Genomic DNA, 9,037 nt, shown 5'->3' on the forward strand with positions numbered 1-9,037 from the left:
GCTGACTTTTATACTTCATTGCATGTGGTATATGAGAGGCCTGATGTGTACTAAAGCCTGGGATGAGACAGCCATGATCATGGCCTCCTAAACAACAGAGTCTAGATCTTTTTAATTTATTGTTTAATGGAAGTGCTACTTCTCTGGACACTTCCCAACTTTGTTACATTGTTTTTAGGTGTGACAACCAGGTTACAAGCAGAGTTAATTAAATTCTTTAAAGATATTGCAAAACTGAGGTTGAGAATTACATTGTGGAATAATGTCTCTATGAGAGGATGAACAGAAATAAGGAAATGGAAAAAAAGGACCCCTCTGAAGACAATTTGAGGCCATATCTCCCCCCAGGATATGCATTTGTGGGTCCTTTGGGCCATAGCTACCACTGAAATAAAGTATAGAACAGTATTCCAAAGGGAAGGACACATTCTAAGTCCAATTAGAAAAATACACCCTGAGGAGGGGGACCAAGGAGGTGGAGTGCGAGGACGTGGAGCTCAGCTCCCTTCACAACGCATCAAAAATACGTTGACATGTGGAACAATTCTCATGGAAAACTAACTGGAAATTGGCAGAAAAACTCCTATACAACCAAAGCTGCAAGAAGGATCTCCACATAACCAGGTAGGACAGAGAAAAAGGCATTGGGTTGGGATCTGCATCCCTGGGAAGGGCCACAAGGGTGGACCCTCTCCCTAGGGAGCAAGTAGGCCTAGGCTGAATCTAGGAATCCCTGTCCTGGGGTCCTGCAGGGAGGAAACAGGCCCGCTTACCTGCTGGGAAATCCACTGAGAAAGATAAAAGGACTGGAGAAGCCTAGACTCTAGTCTCAAGGAGTGTGTGTGTACTGTTTTGCTGACAATCAGGACAGAGACCTCGCCACACTTCCCAATCCAAAGGGACAAACATACTGGCCCCAATCACTGCATGCCACAGCCTGGCATGAGATCTGGGCAGGGACTCAGTGTAACTGTGCAGAGAGAGACGGGTGCCTGGGGTGTGATCTGGGCAGAGCCATAGAGGCCAGTGTCAGTGAGTACACTGTCAGTGCATACACTGGCAGCATCACAGGAGCATACGGTGGCTAAGCACTGATTACTGAGCAGACAGGCCCTGGGAGAGGACTCACCTAGCTACGCAGAGAGCCCAGAGGGCCTGGGGTGTGGTCTAGGTGGAGGAGTGACAGCCACTGTCAGCATGTATGCAGCAGTTCATCTCCCAATGAGAGCACCCCAGCTCCACCGACTCTACACTGCAGCTTTGGGCTAGATCTGGGGCAGACAGGTCCTGGGATAAATCTGCCACAGAGGCAGCCCAGATCTCAGGAAAGAGAGCAGCCACCTGATTTCCTGCAGCCACAATGCCCTGACCCCCAGCCCAAGCCTAGTCCCCACTACAGCCTTGAACTAGATCTTGGATGAACACAACAGAGAAAGGGAAGCAAATGTGGGCTGCTTTTGAGCAAAACCATGAACACCTGCACAGGTGGCACATAGTTTGCTGTGACTGCAAGGGCCTCACTTGTTTCAGCAATCACCTCCTTCAAGGCAAGACACACACCCAAAGGCAACAGAGCCTGATCAAGCCCAACCCTCAGGGCTTCTCCTCCAACAACTGGGAAGCAGACCCCACCCCTGACAGGATGGTGACAGCCAGGAAGACCTACCTCACATCCAGCACAGGTTCCAGATACTACAACACCAACCATACCCCTTATGAGGGGGACACTGAGAAGCACACCTTGAGGAAAGATGTGACTGGTGTCCATACCAAAACCAGCCCTCACACCAAAGACATTGGACACACACAGTCTACACAGGGATGCTCCCACATAAAAATACCACTTCAAGACCACAGTACATAACTGTTTCTCCTAAATTCAGAGAGACAGAGAAAGTTAAGTAAAATGAAAAGTCAGAGGAATCACTCCCAATTAAAAGAACAAGAGAAATCCCTGAAAGAACAGATAATGAAAGAGAGCTCACCAGCCTACTAGACCCCAAGTTCAAAAAGGACGTAATGAAAATGTTAACTAAATTAATAAAGATTATTGATAGAAATTCAGATCACAGTAACAAGGAACTAGAAACTATAAAAATAAACCAATCAAAATAGACAATTCAATTGCTGAGATAAAAACCAATCTAGAAGCAATGAACAGCAGACTAAATGACACGGAAGAATGAATAAGTGATCTAGAAGAGAGAATAATGGAAATCACACAATCAGAACAGCAAACAGAAAAACAAATGAAAAAAAAATGAGCAACATATAAGACATATGGGATAATATAAAATGTGCCAACCTATGCATAATATGGGTTCCAGAAGAAGAGAAAGAGAAGGAGATCAAAAATGTATTTGAAGAAATTATGGCCAAAAACTTACCAAACTTAAAGAAGGAAACAGATATCAGGTACATGAAGCACAGTGGGACCCAAACAGAATAATCCCAAACAGACCCACACTAAAACATATAATTAAAATGGCAAAAGTTAAAGAGAGGATTCTGAAGGCAGCAAGAGAAACACAAAGAGTCAGTTACAAGGGAACCCTCATAAAGCTATTAGCTGGTTTCTCTGCAGAAACTTTGCAAGCGAGAAGGGAATGGCATGATATATTCAAGGTGCTAAAAGGGAAAAACCTACAACCTAGGATATTCTACCCAGCAAGATTATCATTTAGAATAGAAGGAGAGATAAAGAATTTCTCAGACAAGCAAAAACTAAAGAATTCAGCAATAGTAAATCTAACCTAAAAGAATTACTGAAGGGTCTTCTCTAAATAGAAGAGAAGAAAGAATCTATAGGAAAGGGAAAATCACAATGGGAAAGGCAAATATATAAAAGGATTGAAAATCACTTAAATAAGCGTGTACATAGATTTAAAAATAATCAAAAGTTATAAAAGTGATTATAACTATAATTAACAGTAAAAGTAAAAGGATAAGCATGAGGATGTAAAATAGGACATCAAAATCACAAAATATAGGGGAGTGGAGTATAAAAATGTAGATCTTTTAGAATGTGTTTGAACTTGAATGACCAGTTTAAAGCAAGTAGATGCAGTTAAGGATCAACATACTTGAACTCCATGGTAACCACAAATCAAAAATATACAATAGGTTCACAAAAAACAAAAAGAAAGGAATATACTACAAATATACTACAGAAGAAAATCATCAAACCACAAGAGGAAAAACAAAAAGAAGAAGAAATGAACAAAGAATAATGACAAAGACAACTGGAAAACAAGGATTAAAATGGCAATAAGTACATACCTATCAATAATTACTTTAAGTGTCAATGGAACAAATGCTCTGATCAAAACACATAGAGTGGGAGTTTGGATAAAAAAACAAGAACGTACAAGATGCTGCCTACAAGAGACTCACTTCAGGGCAAAACACACACACAAACAGAAGATGAGGGGATGGAAAGAAATATTTCATACAAATGGAAATGAGAAGAAAGCTGGGGTAGCAATACTCATATCAGACAAAATAGACTTTAAAGCAAAGCCCATAAATAAAAACTAAGAAGGGCATTATATAATGATAAAGGGATCAATACAAGAAGAGGATATTACACTCATTAACATATATGCACCCAATATAGGAGCACCTAAATATATAAAGCAAATACTAACAGACTTAAAGGGAGAAAATGACAATAATACAGTAATAGTAGGAGACTTTAATACCCACTGACATCAATGGACAGATTCTTCCAGACAGAAAATCAACAAGGCAATGGAGGTCCTAAATGACACATCAGACCAGTTGGACTTAATTGATATTGACAGGACACTACATCCAAAAAAACTAGAATACACATTCCATTAAAGCACACATGGAAGGTTCTCTAGGATAGACCACATACTAGGTCACAAAACAACCATCAACAAATTTAAGAGAACAGAAATTATTTTAAGCATCTTTTCTGACAACAACAATATGAAACTGGAAATCAACCACAGAAAGAAAAATGAGAAAAGAACAAACACATGGAGACTAAACAACATGCTACTAAAAAACCAATGGGTCAACAATGAAATAAAAACAGAAATCAGGGATTTCCCTGGTGGCACAGTGGTTAAGAATCCACCTGCCAATGCTGGGGACAAGGGTTCAATCCCTGATCTGGGAATGTCCCACATGCCATGGAGCAACTAAGCCCATGCACCACAACTACTGAGCCTGAGCTCTAGAGCCCAGGAGCCACAACTACTGAAGCCCATGCACCCTAGAGCCCACACGCCACAACTACTAAAGCCCGCGCACTCTGGGGACCGCATGCTGCAACTGCTGAACCCATGTGCTGCTACTGAAGCCCATGCACCTAGAGCCCGTGCTCCACAACAAGAGAAGCCACTGCAATGAGAAGCCTGTGCACCACAATGAAGAGTAGGCCCCGCTCACTGCAACTAGAGAAAGCCCAGGCACAGCAATGAAGACACAATGCAGCCAATAAATAAATAAATAAATAAAATAGTAAACATTTTTAAAATTAGAAGAAAAAACAGAAATCAGAAAGTACCTCGAGACAAATGAAAATGAAAACAAAACCTTAAAAAAAAACTATGAGATGCAGCAGAAGCAGTTCTAAGAGGGAAATTCAGACCTTCCTCAAGAAAGAAGAAAAATCTCAAATAAACAACCTAACCTACTACCTAAAAGAATTACAAAAAGGAAGAATGAACAGAACACAAAGTCAGCAAAAGGAAGGAAATAATAACTACCAGAGAGGAAATAAATAAAATAGAGATTAAAAAACAATAGGAAAGATCAATAAAACCAAGAGCTGGTTTTTTTGAAAAGATAAAAAATCAACAAACCTCTACTCAGGCTCACCAAAAAGAAGAGAGGACTCAAACAAACAAAATAAGAAATGAAAGAGGAGAAATAACAACTAATACCACAGAAATACAAAAAAAAATCATAAGGGAATACTAAGAATAGTTATATGCCAATAAATTGGACAACCTAGAAGAAATGGACAAATCTCTAGAATCATACAGCCTGCCAAAACTGAGTCAAGAAGAAACAGATAATCTGAACGGACCAATCACTAAGTGAAATAGTCTGTAATAAAAAACAAACAGGGCTTCCCTGGTGGCGCAGCGGTTGAGAGTCCATCTGCTGATGCAGGGGACACGGGATCGTTCCCCGGTCTGGGAAGATCCCACATGACGTGGGGCGGCTGGGCCTGTGAGCCATGGCCACTGAGCCTGCACATCCGGAGCCTGTGTTCTGCCACGGGAGAGGCCACAACAGTGAGAGGCACGTGTACAGAAAAAAAAAAATCAACTGTTCGAATATATACAGGTTTATTCTGTTCCATTACTCCATTCATCCTATCTTAATGCCAATAACACATTTTATTGAATGTGTTAAAATTCTTGTCTTAAAATTGAGTAGCATTAATTTGCCTGTGAAGCCATCTGCGTCTGGAGTTTTGTCTGTGGGAAGGTTTTGGGTTTTGGGTTTTTTGTTTTGTTTTGTTTGTTTTTCTAAAAATTCAATGTCTTTACACTGATGAAAAAAATAAAAGATGACCAAATAAATGGTGGAAAGACACACGGTGTTCTTGGATTGGAAGAATTAATATTGTCAAAATGACTATACTACCTAAGGCGATCTACAGAGTCAATGTAATTCCTATCAAATTACTAATGCCATTTTTCACAGATGTAGAGCAAATAATTTTAAAATTTGTATGGAAACACCCACAGACAAAGCAATCTTGAGAAATAAAAACAGAGCTGGAAGAATCAGGTTCCCTGACTTCACACTATACTACAAAGCTACAGTAATCAAAACAGTATGGTACTGGCACAAAAACAGAACTATAGATCAATGGAACAGGATAGAAAGCCCAGAGATAAACCCATGCACCTATGGTCAACTAATCTATGAGAAAGGTGACAAGGATATACAATGGAGAAAAGACAGTCTCTTCAGTAAGTGGTGCTGGGAAAACTGGACAGCTACATATAAAAGAATGAAATTAGAACATTCTCTAACACCATAAACAAAAATAAACTCAAAATGGTTTAAAGACTTAAATGTAACACCAGATACTATAAAACTCCCAGCAGAGAACATAGGCAGAACACTCTTTGACACAGACCACAGCAATATCTTTTTGGATCTGGCTCCTAGAGCAATGGAAATAAAAACAAAATAAACAAATGGAGCCAAATTAAACTTAAAAGCTTTTGCACAGCAAAGGGAACCATAAACAAAACAAAAAGACAACCTACAGAATGGGAGAAAATATTTGCAAATGATGCGACTGACAAGGGGTTAGTATCCAAAATATAGAAGTAGCTCATACAGCTCAATATAAAAAAATCAAACAACCCAATCAAAAATGGGCAGAAGATCTAAAAAGGTGTTTCTCCAAAGAAGATATACAGATGGGCAAAAGGCACATGAAAAGAAGCTCAACATCACTATTAGAAAGGTGAAAATCAAAACTACAATGAGATATCACCTCACACTGATCAGAATGGCCAACATCAAAAAGTCTACAAATAATAAGTGCTGGAGAGGGTGTGGAGAAAAGGGAACTCTCCTACACTGTTGGTGGGAATGTAAATTGGTACAGCCACTATGGAGAACAGTATGGGGGTCCTTAAAAAACTAAAAACAGAGTTACAATCCCACTGCTGGGCACATATCTGAAGAAAAACAGAATTCGAAAGGTACAAGAACCCTGATGCTCATAGAAGTACTATTTATAATAGCCAAGACATGGAAGCTGCCTAAGTGTCCATTGACAGATGATTGGATAAAGAAGATGTGGTATGTGCATATGTGTGTGTGTGTGTGTGTGTGTGTGTGTGTATGTGATGGAATATTACTCAGCCATAAAAAAGAATGAAATAATGCCATTTACAGCAACATGCATGGACCTAGAGATTATCATATTGAGTGAAGTAAGCCAGATGGAGAAAGACAAATACCATATGACATCACTTATATGTGGAATATAAAATAATGATACAAATGAACTTATTTACAAAACAGAAAGAGACTCACAGACATAGAAAACAAACTTATGGTTACCAAAGCAGGGGTGGGAGGAGGGATAAATTAGGAGTTTGGTGTTAAAATATACACACTACTATATATAAAATAAACAACAAACAAAGACCTACTGTATAGCATAGGGAATTATACCCAATCTTGTAATTATCTATAATGGAAGAGAATATAAAAAAAGAATACATGTATATATATATATAAAATATACATTATATATATATATATATATAAAACTGAATCACTTTGCTGTACACCTGAAACTAACACAACATCATAAATCAACTATATTTCAATAAAATTTAAAAAAATTTTAAATGTAAATGTAAAAAAAACCTCAGAAAATAAAGTGGAATATCTGTAGTTGAATGAAGATTGGCAAAATATTGGTAATGAAGCTAGATGATGGATACATGATATTTAAAATATGTGTATGTTTGAAATATTAACCTCTGTTTTGAGAATTTATTGTTTATTAAGTTTGTGCATGCCCTTGTAATGAAAAGTTGAGAAAAATATGAACAAAAAAATTACTCATAAACTTACCAAACAAAATAAAGAAAGAAAGAAAATGAAAATAAAAATTCAATGTCCTTAATAGATAGATACATGGATATTCAGATTATCTATTTCTTCTTGAATAAGTTTGCTACTTTGGTCTTTTGAGAAATTTGACATTTATTTAAGTAGTCAAATGTGTTAACATAAAGTTGTTTATAATATTCTCTTATTATCCTTTTAAAATCTGTAGAATCTGTAATAATTTTGCTTCTTTCATTCATGATACTAATTTTTGTCTTCTCTTTCTTCTGCTCAACCAAAATTTAGACATGTTGTATTTCCACTTTCATTCAATTAAAAATATTTCTAATTCCTTTTTTGGTTTCTCCTTTGCTCATGGTTTATTTAGAAGACTGTTTCCAATATCTGGGGGATTTTCCAGGGTTCTTTCTGCCATTAATTATAATTTAATTCCATTGTGGTTGAGAAAAGTACTTTAAATGACTTAAATCCTTTTACATGTATTGAAAATTATTTTATGGCCTAGAATATGGTCTATCTTTGTGCCCTTGAAAAAATATTCTGATACTGTTGAATGGAATACTATATACATAGGATTTCTGTTGTAATTCAAGTCAGAAACTAACAGGAAAATGTTGGCCAGAATGGGACCATGAAAGTGCAACTTAGCAGCTGTCTAATTAGAATGAAGATAATGATAAAGATGCAGATGAAGGTGATGTTGATAGTGATGACAGTGATGGTGATTTTGGTAAACAGCAGTTGTTTTCTGAATGTTCAACATTTTTTCTAAAACTTTCCCACCTAGTTTTTTGTAGAATAGTTGGTCTCCTTCTCATCACCACTTGCAAAACCCAATCAGAAAAAAAAAAAAAATCCAAATGATCGTGTTATTCCTCTAGCCTTCCCCTGGGAACACTCAACTTTTTAATTATTTCCCAAACCATACATTTTCATAGTCTTATCCTCATTAACAACGATGTAAAAGTTTGAAATAGAGAAAGCATAACTCGAACAACTTAAGAGACTTGCCCAAGTAAATGGTGTAGCTCAGTGGTTTACAAACTTTAGTGTGTATCATAACCTCCAGAGGGCTTAAAGCACAAAATTTCTTCTCTGATTCACTATCTTAAACTATATTTTAGAGAATTCTTTTGGTTGATAAAAAATAATGCAGGGGCTTCCCTGGTGGTGCAGTGGCTGAGAGTCCGCCTGCCGATGCAGGGGAAACGGGTTCGTGCCCCGGTCTGGGAGGATCCCACATGCCGCGGAGCGGCTGGGCCCGTGAGCCGTGGCCGCTGGGCCTGTGCATCCGGAGCCTGTGCTCCGCAACGGGAGAGGCCACAACAGTGAGAGGCCCACGTGCCGCAAAAAAAAAAAAAAAGAAAAGAAAAAAAAAATAATGCAAAGATCCCTTAGAACAGTAACACTGTGAGATAGTATATTAAGAGCTATTATACCTTAGAGT

The sequence above is a fragment of the Mesoplodon bidens genome (assembly GCF_964165515.1).
Source record: "Mesoplodon bidens genome assembly, chromosome: 5".
In the NCBI taxonomy this organism is placed as follows: Eukaryota; Metazoa; Chordata; class Mammalia; order Artiodactyla; family Ziphiidae; genus Mesoplodon; species Mesoplodon bidens.